The following is a 19,501-nucleotide window of genomic DNA, read 5'->3' as shown; positions in this document are numbered from 1 at the left end:
ACATACAAGGATTTTTGTGAAGAAGTTGAAACTTATTTTAAGAACTTTTTAAAAATAAAATCACTATAGGGTAGACAACTCAAAAAATCAATCTATTATAAAATAAATAGAGTTACAAGAAGTTCATAGTTACAAAATCTTTGAAGTTAACACTGTCTTGCATTAGACAATCTGAAATTTTTCTTTTGATCTTCTTTTTATTGGAATTTCGATAGGCTGTAGGCCTTTTGTAAGATCTAGGTTTAATTATGTGGTTTTCAAAAACTCACTCTAAAAGAGGAATACCATGACGGCTCTAAACAACAGGAATTCTGATGTAGATTGGAATTCAAGGCTTATCTTATCTTATCTTTTAGTCTTTTATTAGGTTTCTTTATTAGTCGTTTATTATATCTTATCTTTCAGTCTTTATTTGAATTAAGTTTCTTTGTTAGTCTTTTATTTGGTTTAGTTGTCTTTTATAGACTTCTAAATTAACTTTATTTCATTGTTATCTTAGGACTAGGAGTCTTGGGCTATAAATATAGACTTATAGCCTTTAACAATTCAGTTATTGATTATTATTGATTTTGATTAATGAGAATACTCAGAGTTGAGTTTATTTCTCTTTTCCTTTAAACTTTAGAGAGTATCTATTGTTTTTAGAAAAATTCTTAGATCATTGATAGACTCAAGATCTAGAATTAGTTATCCATTGCTTTATTGTTGTTTTTCGCTGCAGCTTACTGAGTCACGCTGCATCAAATTCTCTCCTAGCACAAGGTTCTATGACCTAAAAGAGCTCCCAAAAATCTTTCGTTCGAAATAGAATGGCACTTGGAATATTGGACCACTCTGCCAAACCCCATTCCTTATCCGTCCAAACTGGACTTAGAACGTCACTTGAAAGGACCATTCTACCAAGCTTCAAACTTCATTCGTCCAAACTTGAATTAGCATGGTACATGGAACTGACCATTAATTATTTTAAGCTCCAAACTTCATCCGTCCAAACTGAGTTTGGAATGAGACTTAGGATGGACCTTTGTAATGATGATACTCTTAATCCTTAATGCTATTGGGTTCACCAGTTATCCCTAGACGGGTTTTATATCTCATCCGGACACCAATGTTATGATAATAGATACTTGAAGAAAATTGTTATGAGTGCACTTGTGAGTGTTGTGTTTCACATTGAAAAAATATATAAGAAAAATAGTGCTTAATATACTGAAATACTGGACCACAAATTTTAGCAAATTTCAGAATCAAATTATTGCTTCATAATATTAATTCCGCATAAATTATGATAAACAAGTTTTTGAAGTCGGCATAGCGTTTTTCAATATATTTTATAGTTAAATGATGATCAATTAATAAAGAGAAAGCAAAAAATTAATCTCAAACTTTGTGTTTATAAAAAGTTTAAAGTTTTTTAGAATTTAAAATGTACGTCTAGGTTTCTTTAGAATTTAACAATCTATCCCATTGCGTATTTGTGAAGTCGTTCATGAAACAGCCAACGTCCTCCCCTGTTTTCTTCAAATAGACTGCTTACCACATTCTTTAGTTTTCATAAATATTTTAATATTTATGAATAATTATGTATCTTTGATTTTTCTTAACAAAATTATTATGTTCATGAAAAAGTTGTCATGCATTAATGTCCATACAATTTCCTAATGCCAGACTTGGGTTGGATTTTAAAAATCAACGCACAAGTTGATATGAATTATATGGGCCCTATAGTCTAATTTTTCATAGCTATTCGCAATCTGATTTTTCAGCAAAAGAAAAGGTGATTAATTAGCCACATACAAGGTAGGAGGAACTTGCCCGGAAAAGTCCATAACCACTTTGTGCACAAGTATGAAAACGAGAATTTCTAGAGTTTGATTTGATTTTGACAGCGAGGAGAAGGAATTGATATGAGGTGTGACTAATATTAATTCCACCTGCCAACACACATTTTTCAATTCAACCCTTTTAATCTCAAACTTTCCAATCGCTACATAATTCTTACGACTCTAGACTTTCAAAGCTGATAAAGAAATTGAGGATCCACTTAACCAGCCCTCACAATAAAACTTATTCAGATAGAGGGGCTTAGAGAGTAAAGACAGAAATTTCTTTCAAATTAGTTCGGAGGAAATATCCTCTAACCCAGTAAAAATAGTGTCAAATATATCTATAAATATTTACAAAGCATATTAAATTTAGTCTAAGTTAATAAATTACTATTAATAACGTTAAAAATTTAATGCAGATCTATTTATGAGATAGTACTATGATAGTGAATAGATCATAATACAAATCACTAATTAGATGAATATTTTGAGTGACATGATTAGTTTAATGGCTTAATTACTAAATTGAGCGCTAAGAGGGCGCAAGATCAACCCAACGTAAATGAGGAGAATTGAGTACATTGCATTTGTCTTGAAACATCTACCATCAGCCTTTATAACGTAGAAAATATTAATTTGATTCACCTTAATTTACTGCATGCGGCATGCCTGAATACGTGCATATGTATTGCAAAGTTGTAAGCTAAGCATCCAGAAATAGGAGTGGCAGGAAACTACAAACGACTCATTAGGGGTGCAAAGGCGGGCGGTTAAAAACCGCCCGCTAACCGCTAACCGCTATAACCGCCTAACCGCCTAACCGTCTAACCGCATTAACCGCATTAACCGCTAACCGCCTAACCGCCATAACCGTCTAGCGGTTAGCGGTTAGCGGTTATTGGGTCTACTAACCGTAACCGCTAACCACCTTTTTATATAATATATTTTTATAATTATAATTATAAAAATATTTATACATATAACATAATCACTTGATCATTAAATCACAATTTTTTTAAAAAAATAATTAAATCACAATTTGAGTATTAATATATTATCACTATAATTTATATGATTATATCACATGAGATTGATCATTAAATCATTTGATTATATAATAACAAATTATACATATATAATATGACATAACTCATAAGTATACCAATTCATACTAATACAACAATTAAATATCTAGAGACTTATTTCCAATGTATGTTATAAACTTATAAGTCTATATAAGTCTACATATGTATATGAATAATATAAATGTATAATATCAATACTTAATCATATGATTCAATGACAATTCAAATACTTTATTCAAGACTTCAAGTGAATCATATTATTAATGTACAATGATGATATGATTCGTATAATATCAAATTAAGTAATTGACATTGGATTAAACAATGACCAATGTGTTACTTATAAACACAATTTAAGTATTAATGTATTATCATTATAATTTTAGTAATTTATATATTATCACTATAATTGATATGATTATATCACATGATGACTTGATCATTAAATCATATGATTATATAATAATAAATAATACATATATAATATGACATAACTCATAAGTCATAAGTCTACAAGTTAATCATATGATTCATGTACAATGATAATCACAATTGATTCAATTGAATTAAACAATATATTACTTATAACTACAAGTCTACAATTTAATTAAAGCATTATTAGATACTTTAGGAATTTAGGATTTAGGAGTTTGAACATTACCATTTACCATTAGATATTAAGTTCAATTCAAAGAAAAAAGATTATAAGTAAATATGATAAGAATTTAAATAATTAATCATATGAATCATATGATATAATTTAATGAGACTATATAATTATATAATATCAAATTAAGTAATTGATATTAGATTCAACAATGTGTTACTTATAATCACAATTGAAGTATTAATGTATTTTTTGAACATTTTTTAGAAAAAGAAATTTAACCATTAATACATTAATCACAATTGAAGTATTAATGTATTAATGTATTTTGTGCCTTAATATTATTATGTTTAATATTATAATTTTTCTTCTTTTGATGTCCACAGGATTTGCTAGAGGACCAAATGAGAGGATTGATGAAGTTTTAATGTTTTATTTGTATCATTTAATGTTTTATTTGAACTTATTTTATATGCTTTGTGTTGAACTTTTTTTATATGTTGTGACAGTCGTCTGAATTCTGAACTTTTTTTTGTATGTTGTGTTGAATTTTTTTTTTAAAAAAAAGTTAACCGGTTATGATTTAATATTTAAGGAAATTTTTTTAAAGTACAAGTAAATGTAAATTTTGGGTCAAATATTTTTGATTTTTCAATATGGGCACTTTTTATAGCAATTGGGCCCAAGAAGATATTAAAAATACAATAAAAAAAAATGAGGGTAAAAAAAAGCCCAAAAAAAAAAGCCCAATTTAAAAGAAGCGGTTAGCGGGCGGTTATCTATTTCACTAACCGCTAACCGCTAACCGGTAGGCGGTTAGCGGTTGCGGTTAGTGAAATCTACTAACCGCCTTTGCACCCCTACGACTCATCAGGAAACTACATGTGAATTATTGTTAAATTGTACCCCTTTTTTTTTTTTTTTTTTCCTTTCAAAACATAAAAGGTGTATAGGTTTTTATTTTTTATTTTTTTATTTTATAAGTTTTTTTTATTGTATAAGACAAATGGACCTCACCTCACTCTGAAAATATCTCAGGAACAATGCATTAAAGATGAGTGCCTGAATTTCCAATTTGACAGCAATGTGCCTCTACTTTTGTAGTTGACTAAGACTAAAAATTACTTTCATTTTACCTATAATTTTTTTCTTTTTTTATTTTTTAATTTTTTACCTATAAATTTGGTTTGCTTTCCTTCTTGTACGAACATTGTTGGTTGTAGAACTGAAAATGTGTCGAAAGACCATAAATGAAATGAAAGACTTTCAAAGTATGTTGAAAGCGTTGATGGGTTTACTGAACTTTGACTGTGTTTGGCAACAGCCACAAATTTAAACATAAAAAGTTACCATTTATTAAAAAATAATTAAATTTTTAATATTTTTAATTTTTATATCATATTAATCACTTTTTATTATTATTTAAATAAAATTAAAAAAAAAAAAAAATTCTAGAATTCTTGGTAGTCGTCGGGTTAGTCCCTAGAATTCCTCACCATTGAGAGAAATTAGTAAGGCTAACTATAGCAATCTCCAAGACGGATCGAAACAAAACAAAATGGGTACGTTAATTCAAGCTCAAGATTCTTAACATCTTTAACAATTTTCAAATTTGTATTTTTAAGCATAGAAATTTTTTTCATCAAATTGTCAAAGGAGTTTTGTAGATCACTTACCCTTTTTGATTCATTATTAGATGCAAACTGCACATCTAATTGTTTAGAATCATCAAAATCATAAGACACAACAAACGCCAAATAATTAGCATTTTCATCTAGGACTTCCTTATCGGTGTCACTCAAGGTAATATTGAAAGCTTTTTGATATCTTGGCTTATTACTCTTGATATTAGCACAATCCTTACGCACACAGTACAAAAAACTTACCAATTTATAACGTGTCTACTGTTCATTACTTTTTGCCACGTTACTATTTAGTAATGTGTCACAAATTGACACGTTCCTAAATATTTTTGTAACTGTTAAATGTAACACGTTACCAATTGGTAACGTGTTAAACTGGCATGTTACCAATTTGGTAATGTGTCAATTAAACACGTTACCAGTTGGTAACATGCCAATTAGGCACGTTACAAACTTGGTAACATGTCAGTTAGACACATTACCAATTTGTAACGTGCCAGTTAGGCACGTTACCAATTGGTAACGTGCTAGTTTGACACGTTACCAATTGGTAACGTGTCAAATTTAACACGTTACCAATTGATAACGTGTCTAACTGACACGTTACCACGTTTGTAACGTGCCTAACTGGCACGTTACTAATTTTTTGTCCTTATTAATTATTTTCATAGTAATTAAGACACTAAAATATTATTTATACTATTAACAATATATTAGTAATTCCATAATATATACTAAAATGATTTATTTAGTTTTCATAATAATTTCATTATATATTTCATAATAACATATACTAAAGTAGGAAGAGTTCCAATTGTTGCTTAAGTATAAATTATTCATGTTACTTAAGTATATAAAGCTTTTTTCTTTTTTCAAAAAGTCACTAAAATGCAGCGTTTTACTGTTCAAACATTACTATTTATATAGTAGGGACATTTTGAATAATGTTACTATTCATGCATTACTATTCACGCATTGAAAGGCGACGTTCCAATAGTGTTTTTATTTACGTGTGAAACTCGACGTTTGAATAGTATTACTATTCATGCTTTGAAAGGTGACGTTTCAATAGTGATACTATTCACACATGAAATGCGACGTTTAAATAGTATTACTATTCACACATCACTACTCACATTTGATAGGTGTAGTTTGAACAGTGTGTTATTCTTCAAACGACACTAAGTAATTTTTTTTAAAAAAAAATTGTGTTCAAAATTTACGTTTATAACTACCACACACGCCCAACAACTTCAAAAATTTTCCTTCTCTCACCCACACACAGAAAAAATAATATATATATATATTAAGAAAAAATAAAGGGGTTTGGCAGCCACCCCTAAGGTGGGGGTCCTTCGGGCCACCCCAAATATCCCCTGGGAGGTGGCTTGAAGGCCACCCCCAGCAGCCACCCCTCTAATTTATTTATTTATTTTTTAAAAAAATTTGATTTGATTTTTATTTTTTAAAATTAATTAAATTTTTTAAAAAAGTTTTTTAATAGAGTAGTAAAGCTTGAATAGTGCAGGCATCGTGCATGCGTCACTGTCCAAAAAGGTGATACTCACACTGTTCAAACATCACCTTAAAGAAGGTGATGCTTGAACAGTGCAAGCGTCAACTTCGTAAAGGTGATGCGTGATCCTAAATGTCACATTGTAATGACTTTTTACTATGCAAACATCTCCAAATTTGAATCTAGTAACTATGTTTAGAGTCTTTTGACAAATGTCACTATGCAAACGGCACTACGTCAATAGTGACTTTTTTTTGGGCTTAGAACGTCATCTTTCCAAGAGTCACTATTTTGCAGGTTTTTTACTTATTTTTATTTTTTTTATTGTTTCTTTTTCTCTGCGTTTTGATTAATGACTTGGAAAGTGATCGTTCAATCATGTTAGTTCAGAAACACAAATCCACTTAAATTTAGCTACCTATAAAACTTTTAAGTCAAGTCTTCTTTGGATGACACACACCTTTGAATGGAACAAGGATCATTGTAATTATTGGTTTCAATTGCTAGTAATTTAAGTGGGTATTGTGAAAGAGTCCATATGAAAACACCCGTTTTTAAAGGTTAACGAGTTCTTACTAAAACGTTTAATGTTTCCATAAGACAAGACCTTAAACTAAAAGACCTAAACCTTTTTCAAATAACCCAACCCCTTGAGACTTTTGGAAGCAAAAACCCCCAAGACCACCCCTCACTGGCCGAGTGCGTGCTATGGGACCACCAAGTGCACACTCTTGGCCAAGGTGCGAGCGCGCGCCATGGGACCACACGAGCACTCGTTGACCAATCTTCAAAACCATTGGGCAAAACCCAAACATACATCTGAACTTTTTCACCCATTGTGTAATAGTACCTGAACGCTCGCTCAACAATACTTGAGCTCTCGCTGACATTTCTGAAAAGTAATTTTAGCTCACTCTCCACTTTTTCATACCAAAACACGCCCCAAGCCCCTATATAGGCCATACTCTTCACCTTCAGTCCCTTCTTACATCAAGAAATCTTAACCCTAGAGTGATGAGTGATATTTGAGAGAGAAGGAGGAAGCCTTGGTGGAGTCATGCCATCCTCATGGTGATTTCTAGTTCTTCATACTACTATTATTGCTTTCTTTGTGTTACACATTTTTAAGTATACCTTGGCCAACTTTTACACCCATTTTTTTACAAAACCAAGAATGATTTTGAAAAGATTTCAACCCGCCCTTGTTTTCTTTAAAGTTGCATGCTAGTATGTTTTGTACCTAGACGTGTCTATTTAGAGCCTAGCAATAGAAGCCGAAACACATTTTGGAAATTTCTGGCTGAGTCTTCTGTCTCTGGCCGAACGCTTGCCCAGAGAGCAAGGCAAACGCCCCTTAGCATAAATATGTGATACTAGGGTTTTTAGCAGCCCATTTCGTTAGATGAAACCTCGTAGATCTCTCTAGTATTGCTTATAACAATGAGTCGTATTTCGTTATAGTAGGGATTCGTGATCTCGGAGGACTCAAGCGAGCACACGAGGTAAGTAAACATTTACAACCACTTTCCTTAAAACCGTGCGATATATCAGCTATTGAGCACACGTATGATATGAGCATGCCTATATTTTACACAACTTGGTAACTGCTTTAATAGCTGGTTGATAAAATGTATTGTATGACATGGTACATCGGTACGTGCGGTATAATGGTCATGGGCTTAATATATAGATTTGATTCTATGATCAAACTGTATGTGGATGTGTTATATAGGCCTTGGATCCAATGGTTATTTAGTGACCGGTACAGTGTTAATGGGCAGATCACTACAAGATGTACATCATTAGTAGTGTGGGCCACTCAAAGTCGGACTTGGTCGGACTGCTAGTGTTATGGATGGTAACATACAATGGTCGACGCACTGTTATTGTATTACAAGTCCCTCGAGACAGCACTAACCCTATTGAGAATGAGTAATATCTCGGGTAAACCATATATAATAGTTATGATCTATAAAACATTAGTTTTCTGCATTAAAATACCTAGGCGATTGTCGTCGGAAGTACACCACATTTTATTATTCAAACAATACTTTTACGATGTATTAACGGAGACAACACCTCTTTCAACTGTTTACCAACATTGCACGTTTATTTCTACTTAATGATAACTGGCTCATGTCATACCCAATTGTGAGGTTTACTTACTAAGTCGTTAGACTTAAGCGATTATTATTGTTGTCGGAAACCTTTTTCTAGAACCAAAGAGTGGCACGGTTGCCACTACGGACATTGCTTAAGAAAAATGTTTACACTATTATCAGGTTTGCTTAAGTTATTGTTAGTTGCTCCGTGTCTTTGTATTGACGATTATACTTGTCCATTTAATGATTAATAGGCTTCTCAGATTTATTTTACATTCCTATGCATTAACTCTGATGATGCTTAGAGGGGCGGTTACTCATTTAGCTACCAATTGATTAAATTGAGGTAATTGCCAGTAACCCTACTAGACTGGTCAATGCCAATTTTGAGGGTGTTACAGAATCACTTCTTTTTTAATATTTAAATTAAGTGGGGGTGGAGTAGGATTTTGGTTAAGATGGGTCAAGATTAAAAAATAAAATTAAACAAAAGTTGATTAAAAATACTAAAGAATATAACTAACAAAATAAATAAATAATTCAATAAAAATTAATTATTTTGTAAAACATATAAACAGTTCAACCATTGGAGGGAGGAAAATCTGCCTCATTTTTTATTGGCTTATGCAAGTGATCATTTCAATGGCAGCAAAACAAATGGTTTTACAAACTGTTCATCTGATCATTAGTAGATCAAAATAAGAGACAATTCACGATAGTAAGGAGCAGATTATAATTTAGGAGCCAAACACGAACACAGAAGAAAGCAATGCCGAAATGACATGTTTCAAAAATACAACATTAGATTACTACCGGATAGATAACTTAATTAATTAAGGGGATAGATATAAAATTGGTCCTTGTGGTTGGCCTAAATTACAATTCATTCTCTGTGGTATAAAAAGTAATTAATAGGTCTTTGTAATTGGCCTAAATTACAAATCACTCTCTATGGTATAAAAAATAATTTATAGGTCATTAGAGTAGGCCAAAAGAGAAATGCTAAAGGCCCAACTTTTTTGCCCAACAAAAGTCCAACTTTTACCTTCTTTTTTTTTTCTAAAAAAAACAAAATGGAAAATGGAAAAAATGTCTAAAGCAACCCTATCTATTTTTGGCCTTTCTTTTATTTAGTATTTTTTAAAAAATAAAAAATGGTATTTTTCTTCATAATAATGACATTTTCTTAAAAAAAATGACATTATTATGAAAAAAAATACCATTTTTCATTTAAAAAAAAATACCAAATAAAAGAAAGACAAAAAATAGATAGGGTTGCTTCAAACATTTTTTCTATTTTTTATCTTATTTTATTTTTTAAAAATAAATAAGGTAAAAGTTGGACTTTTGTTGGGCAAAAAAGTTGGGTCCCTATCATTCCTCAGGCCAAAATAACAGTTTACTCACTTAACTCAATTTTTCATTAAATAACTTAACAAAATCCATTACTTTAGCACCTCATACCCAATAAAAACGCGACACTTAGTATTATTAATTTATGACTTTCAAAACTGACAATTATAATTTTTCACATCATTTTAGGACGCCAACTTATATAGATTACACATCAGCCCTCACTCCATGTCAAATTCTCGTAAAATGCGACCATCAAATTCTCGCAAAATGCTTCGAAATCATGGTGAGGAAGATGAAAATGAGGGAAGGTTACGCATTGAGAAAAATTTTGAGGGTAGAAGAGATTAGATTAATTTACTGTAGCAGTATGACGTTGAGTGAGGGCCGATGTATAATTTTAGCCGGTGTCCTAAAATGATGTGAAAAATCTTAGTTGTCATTTTTTAAAGTAAAAAATTAATAATAACACATGTTGCATTTTTGTTAGGTATGAGGTGACAAAGTAACAAATTCTGTTAAGTTACTTAATGGAAATTGATTTCAGGGAGTAAACTGTTATTTCGGCCTACTCTGAGAACCTCTAAATTATTTTTTATACCATAGAAAGTGCTTTGTAATTTACTCCAACTACATAGACCTATAGTCTCCAAGGGGTAGTTTAATCGGCTGTGAACCACGCCTCATGAAGCGTAGGTCACTAGTTCGAATCCCCTTTCTCATTCCTTTGTGTGGACATGCCAAAAAAAAAAAAAAACTACATCGAGTACCTATAAATTATTTTTTATACAACTACAAATGATTTGTAATTTAGGCCAACCACATAGACCAATTTTATATTTATTCCTTAATTAAGGCTCTAATGCAATTAATCCTATCCACATTTGAATGCAGTCGTGTGTTATTTTGAGCCTCATTCCATTTCCTTTCCTATTTCTGTTTACTTGTACGTTGCTCTTTTAAGTTTAGTTTTTTGTGAGATTTTATAGCATGCAAGAGAGGCTTTTAGAGGGTGCTTTTTATTTTTTTGTCTGAAAATGTACTTTAATGTGACAATAAAAATCAATGTTAATTCTAGCTTTCTTTCTTTATTTATTTTTAATTATTGTCAATTTTTTTTGAACCAGCTCAATAAACTTCCCTATTTGCTTGTTATTATTTATTATTGATCACATTAGCATGAATTATTTTTGAGTTTCAGAAAAACATAAATCACAACAGGGCTTCCTTCTTATGACTGTTGCCTTCAAGACATAATAGGGCATACTGGAAGTGTATTTAAATGCCTATTAAAGTTATAAATTATTTTTTTTCCCCTCTAACGAAGACTTACATTATTAGAAAACATATGTAAATTTAGAAAAAAAAAAAAAGACCAAAAGAAACGTGTGGAAAATGGAAAGTTTCTTTGAAAACTAAAAGGTTGCCGACCAAACATATAAAGTTCAACCATCGAGATATATATAAATGAGGAATATTTCTCATTTGATGAATAATGCATTAAAGATATCTTTCCAACTCTAAAGTAGATTAATTTACCATAAGCTTGCTTTGCTTTCCTTCTTGAACGAAACTAATTTGTGGCTCGTACAACAGAAAATGTGTCGAAGATCTTAATTAAAAATAAATAAAATATTAGAAAATACTTTAATAATGGGAGAACGCGTGAAGATTTAGAAAAATGAATAATTGGACTTTCAAAGTATTTCATGGACCGATTAAATTAGACATACACTTTTTCACAGTCATTGAAAATATATAATTAATGCATTAAAACATGAATGCCCCTTAATTTCCACTCTGACATCACATGGATTGGTGGCCTCAATTTCCACGTTACAGTGATGTGCCTCCATTTTGGTAGTTAAATTACCTACAAAATCATAAGATATATAAAGGATAAATAAAAAGAAATTGATAAATAATCTCATGGATATCATGTTAGCAAGGAATCATCATTGGTATTCCAGCACATGGGACAAGCACCTCGATAAAGACCTTTTTTAGTGCTTTTTTTTTTTTTTTCAAATCTTTGTCACCTTACATGGGAAAATGACCCCTACTTGTCCCCAGAGAAGTCGAGGTAAACTGTCCCCTCCTGGTGATCGTGCCCAGAGGGCTAAATATAACAGTTTCTATACACAACCACCATAATTGTTGTTGTTGTTGTTTTTTTTTTTTTTTTTTTAAATGTTTCTTTATGACAATTTGCCCCCCAAACTATCAATTACGACAATTTACTCTCCAAACTATTAAAATAATGACAATGTACTCCCTAATGCTAGCAAAATGACAAATTACCCCTATTAAATTTCCAATAGGACAAAAATACTCTTAAAATTTGAAATAAAAAATTAAATTTTAGTATTTTTTTAAAAAAAATTTAGTAAGGGTAATTTCGTCATTTTGTTAAAATTGGAGGTACATTGTCATTGTTTTGGTAGTTTGGGGGATAAATTATCGCAATTGATAATTTGACGGATAGATTGTCATTGGGGTGGTAGTTTGAGGGGGTTAAGTGGACTTTACCAAATTATTTTTTATACCATTGGGAATGATTTGTAATTTAGGCCATAGACTAATTTTACTTTTATCCCTTAATTAAGGCTCCATGCAATCCTAGTGACATCTGAATACAGTCGTATGTTATTTTTAGCCTCATTTCCTTTCCTTTCCTATTTCTGTTTACTTGTACGTTGTTTGTTTTTTTTTTTTTTTTTTTTTGGGTGAGATTTTAGTAAAGCAAGAGAGGGGCTTTGAGGGTGCTTTTATTTTTATTTTATCTGAAAATGGTTTTAATGGAATTAAAGTCACGTGTTATTCTAGCTTTCTTTTTATTTTTATTTTTTATTGTCAAAAGTTTTTAACCAGTCAATAACTTCCCTCATTTCTCCTTTGTTATTAGGTTTATTATTGACTCATTAGCATTGAATTATTTTTTGAGCTCTCAGAAAGACATGGGCAACTCCAGGTCAGGCTTCCCAGACACAATAGGGTTACAGCGAGAAGTTTATGTTTTTTTTTTTTTCATGTCTCAGACAGAGGTGGCGGATCAACTACGCATCTCCGTTTATTAGCGGTCCCACCATTGAGCTACCTCGGGGACATCGGAGAGGCGATGAAATGCCTTATTAAAGTTATGTAACGCCATTTTTTCCTTAACGGACTGTTACATTATTAGAAAACATGTGTAAGTTTAGAAAAAAAGACCAAAAGAAACGTGTGGAAACTGGAAAGTTTCTTTGAAAACTAAAAGGTTGCCGACCAAACATATAAAGTTCAACCATCGATATATATATATATATATTTAAATGCCTATTAAAGTTATAAATTATTTTTTTTCCCCTCTAACGAAGACTTACATTATTAGAAAACATGTGTAAGTTTAGAAAAAAAGACCAAAAGAAACGTGTGGAAACCGGAAAGTTTCTTTGAAAACTAAAAGGTTGCCGACCAAACATATAAAGTTCAACCATCGAGATATATATATATATATATATATGAGGAATATTTCTCATCTCATGAATAATGCATTAAAGTTAGATTAATTTACCATAAGCTTGCTTTGCTTTCCTTCTTGAACGAAACTTCGTGGCCCGTACAACAGAAAATGTGTCGGAAGATCTTAATTAAAAATAAATAAAATCTTAGAAAATACTTAAATAATGGGAGAACGCGTGAGCGTAAAGATTTAGAAAAATGAATAACTGGACTTTCGAAGTTCAATGCATGGAATTTCATAGACCGATTAATTTAGACACACTTTTTCCCAAAGTCATTGAAAATATATAATTAATGCATTAAAACATGAATACCCCCTTAATTTCCACTCTAACATCACATGGATTGGTGGCCTCAATTTCCACGTTACAGTGATGTGCCTCCATTTTGGTAGTTAAATTACCTACAAAATCATAAGATATATAAAGGATAAATAAAAAGCAATTGATAAATAATCTCATGGATATCATGTTAGCAAGGAATCGTCATTGGTAGCATTAATTCCAGCACCTGGGACAAGCACCTCGATCGAGACCTTTATTAGTGTTTTGTTTTTTTTCAAATCTTTGTCACCTTACATGGAAGAATGACTCCTACTTGTCCCCATAGAAGTCGAGGTAAATTGTCCCCTCCTGGTGACCGTGCTCATAAGGCTAGATACAACAGTTTCTATACACAATCACCACAATTGATGTTTTTTTTTTAATTTTTTTTATCGACTTAGAGTATGTTTGAAATTGTATCTGTTAAACATAATTTTTAAGTCACAAAATGTTTTTTTGGCAAAAACTTCAATTTTAAGCTTTTACCAAAATTGCATTCTGACAATTTTTTAGGCTTTTTAGACCCTTAAAAGCGCTTTCAATTTTATTACCAAACCCATACTTTTTTCTTCAAACGGATTTTTTGAGTGTTAAATACACTTTTAAGCCCCTTAAACGCACATATTAACAAATCCTTAGTGCTATGGTCCAAATATAATTACTTGTAGGATCTAACAAACCTCTGCTTCCTCTTTCTGTAACATGTTTGTAATTATTTTCATGGTTGATTACGAGCGCAAAAGATGTAATTATTTTCAAAGGAACTAGGGTTCATATATTTTACTCCTAACATGCGGTAATAATTGTATTCATCCGAAATGGTGTTGTAATGATTTTGCCAGAGTAAAGGTGATCACATCACATGCTTCCATACCAAGCTTCAAAACCATTTTTTTCTAAAGATTAATTGGGGACTAATCACTTGTGCAAAGACAAATATGAAAAAAAAAAAAAAATGCTATAGATGTGATTAGTGTAGATAAAGCAGAAATTTTTGTATTACAGAAAATAGATGAAACATTGTTTGGCTACAATTCAAAACACTTTTTCTTACAATATGTAGCTGAGAATGCTTTGATTCCTACTCTCAAAAGCATTTTAATACTTGTATTATGTTTTATGCAATTACAAAATATCTAGAAAATCATAAGATAGAAATGATAAATAAAAAGAAATTGATAAATAATCTCATGGATATCATGTTAGCAAGGAAGCATCTTTGAGACATTTTTTCCAAATCTTTGTCACCTTACATGGAAAAATGACCTCTACTGCTCCCCAGTGAATAAGAAAGAAAAGGCATGTGAGTTATTGAAAACACTAAAAATTATAATTTTAAAAAGTTGAAGGATGGGAAAAGGATCCGGGGAAAATATATAGCATATCTCATTGTTAAATTATACCATTTTTTTCTTGTAAAAAATAAAAGCTGTATATGTTTAACTCATGTATGCATTCATTGGTAACCGTTAAAGAGATTATTATCTTATTATTCATAATTTTAAAGAAGGAAAAAAAAAAAAATCAAGTCAACTAAGCAATTTGGGCTTTGCAGGGATTAAATCAACATAATCCATCAAGTAGGGTTGTGCAAACCCAATTTGATCTGGGCCTCATTCTCAAACCTATAGCTTATTCGGGCTCGGCCCAACTGAAAGATGAGAATTTATGTTGGTAGTACAAGTGCGCAAAACAAAAATGCTTCATTGGGCTATTCATGTTAACTAAGAAATGGTTTAATTAGCAGATTGAGTACTGGGAAGGCACAAGATCAACCCAACATAAATAGTCTACTAATACAGTCTTGCACATAAGTCTCTAAATAAATCAAATCACAAACTCTTACAAAGCATGGATACCCACCGATATCCATGCTTCTCATAAAGGAACAGTGCATAAATATTCAACAAAGTAAAAGTAATTTTACAATAAACATATATAAACTTGAGGCAGATAGCAACATTATTCCGTAATGTATGAATCAAGTATTGAGTCAAAAACAAATGGGTACACTATAAACTTGTGAGTGTAAAAAGCATGATGGCAATGTAAGCAAATACATGTTTTTAACAGTACTGTTCTTAAGGGGTGGCTCAATCGGTGGGGACCATGCCTAATTAATCGAATGTCATTAGTTCGAATTCCCCTCTTGTGTGGACATGTAAAAAAAAAAAAAAACAGTTACAGTCCTGATTCCTTTCCCTCATTCTCAATGAAATTAATTTGTCAAGTATGAATTATATAAAGCTAATCTTAATTGTGCGGTTTAAGACCACTCAAGAATTTCATGGTATATATATACGCAATGCAATTAATAGTGAAATGTCAAAGCCCATAGTAGTCATAGATAGTAATATTTTATAAAAAAGAGTAAATAAACATGGTGTCGATTTAGTAGCATCACATTCATTACAGAGAGACATAATTGGAGGGAAAAAAGGATATTGAGAGAGAGATCAATTAGTACTTTATTCATAAATTTGGAGTTAAAAAAGCCACATATTACAACTCTTATCTTAACAACTATAATAAGCTGGCAAGTCATGCCATCTATGAACAGATTGCCAAAGAATGGGACAAAATATCCCAGCCTAATTTGTTAAGACTCTCACATATCCTAAACCTCTCACTGAACGATTAATATACAATATAGGAGTACATGTTCTTTTTCTGGATGACTTCGTGTACCTTATTTGGGTTTTTCTGGTTTTAGTTTTACAGAAAATTGGAGAAGGACTCATTTTGTGGAGGTATGTGGTCTGCCCATAAGCACCTATTTCAGTGCAGTGAAGCTGCTCTGGTTGATGGAAAATGTGGATGCTGTTAAGGAGGGTGTGAAAGCAGGGGATTCTCTTTTTGGTACGATAGACACTTGGTTAATCTGGAACTTAACAGGTGGCATAAATGGAGGAATTCATGCTACCGATGTTTCGAATGCATCAAGAGCAATGCTCGTGAATCTCAAAACACTTGATTGGGATAAACCCACTTTAAAAATCCAACTGAAATTCTGCCCAAAATTGTCAGTAATTCTGAGCTTATTGGACAAATTTCCAAAGGTGACCAACATGCAGCAATGTTGGGGCAATCTTGCCGGAAAGGTGAAGCTAAAAGCACTTTATGGAACTTGTGCTTTCATACTTGTCAACACAAGTGAAGAGATAATCCAGTCAAAGCATGGGCTCCTATCCACTTTAGCATTCAAGCTTGGCCCCAAAACACCAACAAATTATGCTCTGGAGGGACCGATTGCTATTGTTGGAGCTACAGTTCAGTGGCTCAGAGACAGTCTTGGGATAATTAGTAGTGCGAGTGAGATTGAGGAATTGGCATTAAAGGTTGAATCCTGCGGTGGGGTTTACTTTGTGCCTGCTTTTAATAGATTGTTTGCTCCTTGGTGGCGTGATGATGCTCGTCGAGTTTGTATTGGGATCACAAGGTTTACAAGCAAGGCTCACATTGCTCGAGCTGTGCTGGAGAGCATGTGTTTCCAAGTCAAAGATGTGTTGGATTCCGTGCACAAAGATGCAGGGGAGGGGGGTGAGGTTAAGAATGAGAAGGGGGAATTCTTGCTTAGGGTAGATTGTGGTGCTACTGTTAACAGTCTTTTGATGCAGATTCAGGTTTGGGCTTTCTGTGTTTCTTTTGTCATATTTTTTTTTCATTTTAGTTTATACTTCAACATTACCAATACATCCTTTTTCCCTATTTTTCTATCAACGCCCTTTTTATAAAGAAAAATGCTAGGTGTACCAAATTTTTTACCAAAATGTTGGTTACCAAATGATGTCTCACCATCGCATTTGAATTTGGACCATTTATGCTGCATGCTTTTCTCAAATTGTGGAAATCATTTGCAACCTTTCTGCTTGCAACATGATGCTAGTTTGAGTTGCTTTGAGTCGTTGGCTGAATCTAATTTTCCTGTTGCTTATGGATTCCATATGAATAAGCGAATGAAGCGACTTCAAAAGGCTTTGGTTTTTAGAGAGAAATTTATTTTTTCAATCTTTATGTGTAGAAGGGTTTTGGTTCCTCAAAGTCTTGAACCTACACGGGTGGAATTAGAATTTTAGGTGGGAGAAGAAGAGAAAAGACATTTTAGTGGAATAAAAAATAATAATTTTGGAGGGCATCTAATAAAGATAGGTAACTTTTCTAAATTTTAAAATTTTGAGAGGGCAATAGTGCCTACCTAGTTCCCCTGTGAACCCACAACCTCACTATTCATCCTATTTTTATATTGGAGAAGGATTACATTTTGAATTAGAGTTGATTGGCTTCTTTTTCCATAAATTTTGGTAAATAATCATGGGCAGCTATTCTATGTTATATATGTTTGCTTAATCATTTCCTTCAAGTTTTTAGCTACTTCTTTACGTTCACTTATTTGATAATATGTGAAAGGAGTGGTCTTTCGGGTTTTTTTTTTCCTCAACCAATTTTTAAGAAATTATCATTTTCTTGTTAAAGTTTCACCAAGGCATTCATTTTTGATATTTTCATATTGCAATGTTCATTTGAATAAATATTGATTTCTTAGATATGGTTAGTGATCTTATATTATTATCCCGTGTAATCTAATTTTTCTTCAAACTGAGAGCTCCTTTTTGTGGTCCAATAATTGTAAATTTTGTTTATTAATGTTTTGTAGGCAGACTTATTGGGAAGCCCGGTCGAGAGACCAGTTGACATAGAAACAACCGCTCTTGGAGCAGCCTATGCTGCTGGATTAGCAGTTGGTTTTTGGACAGAAGATGAGATATTTGCTTCTGAAGAAAAGTTGAAAACTGCAACCATTTTCCGTTCAACATTAAATGAAGAGTTAAGGAAGAAGAAGGTTGAATCTTGGTGCAAAGCTGTTTCCAGAACTTTTGACTTGGTTGATCTTTCTCTTTGATGTACTCGTGTCAATCATTTTCCATTATCCCCTGTTTTATTTTCCCATGTCCTTTTGTCTTGAGTTATGGAATGTTTAATGTTGGGTACATTTATGTGAATTATGGAGACCAGAATGTATTGAAGTGAATAAAATTATAATAATGCTGATTTATACTGTAAAACACCAAATTATCAATGCATCCATATTATAATTAATTTGATTAATGTCATCAAAGTGTGGGTTTATCTTTTCAATATGAAAATACTCAACCATTTTCTTTTTAAATCACTGGGAGTTTCTCATTCTTATCTTTCACGGTCTTGCTAGCTTTCGGATTCCCCATGACATCCTTGAGGAGGAACAAGTCATGAGCTAACTCTAATTTGATTGCCAGCACACACACCTCATTGTCAGCGCCCCACTCCTCATTCTTCCTCTCTCAGACAAAAAAACGTCTGCCTTCCTCCTTCTGTTCTCTAAGAACCGGAGATAATTTTCCTATCTCCTCTTCACTCTGAAAATAAACATGCTATTTTAAGCATTGAAGAGTATTTGGCTCCAGCTGAGGGGCTTCTGATGCTTTCTTTGTTTTCCACGCACACTATTCTCACACCGGAGACGTCTAAGAAGATGATTGTTGAGGTAGCTTGTTTTGATCCCAAA

At 32.2% G+C, this 19,501-nt stretch overlaps 1 pseudogene; it reads left to right on the top strand.

Moving 5' to 3' along the window:
- Window positions 1–10,378: 10,378 nt before the first annotated feature.
- LOC132162296 (glycerol kinase-like) lies at window positions 10,379–18,856 on the top strand (annotated as a pseudogene).
- The last annotated feature ends 645 nt before the right edge of the window (window positions 18,857–19,501 follow it).

The sequence above is a fragment of the Corylus avellana genome, chromosome ca9 (assembly GCF_901000735.1).
Source record: "Corylus avellana chromosome ca9, CavTom2PMs-1.0".
In the NCBI taxonomy this organism is placed as follows: domain Eukaryota; kingdom Viridiplantae; phylum Streptophyta; class Magnoliopsida; order Fagales; family Betulaceae; genus Corylus; species Corylus avellana.
The sequence above is the reverse complement of the archived record's forward strand: the minus strand, read 5'-3'. Positions and strand labels throughout refer to the sequence as shown.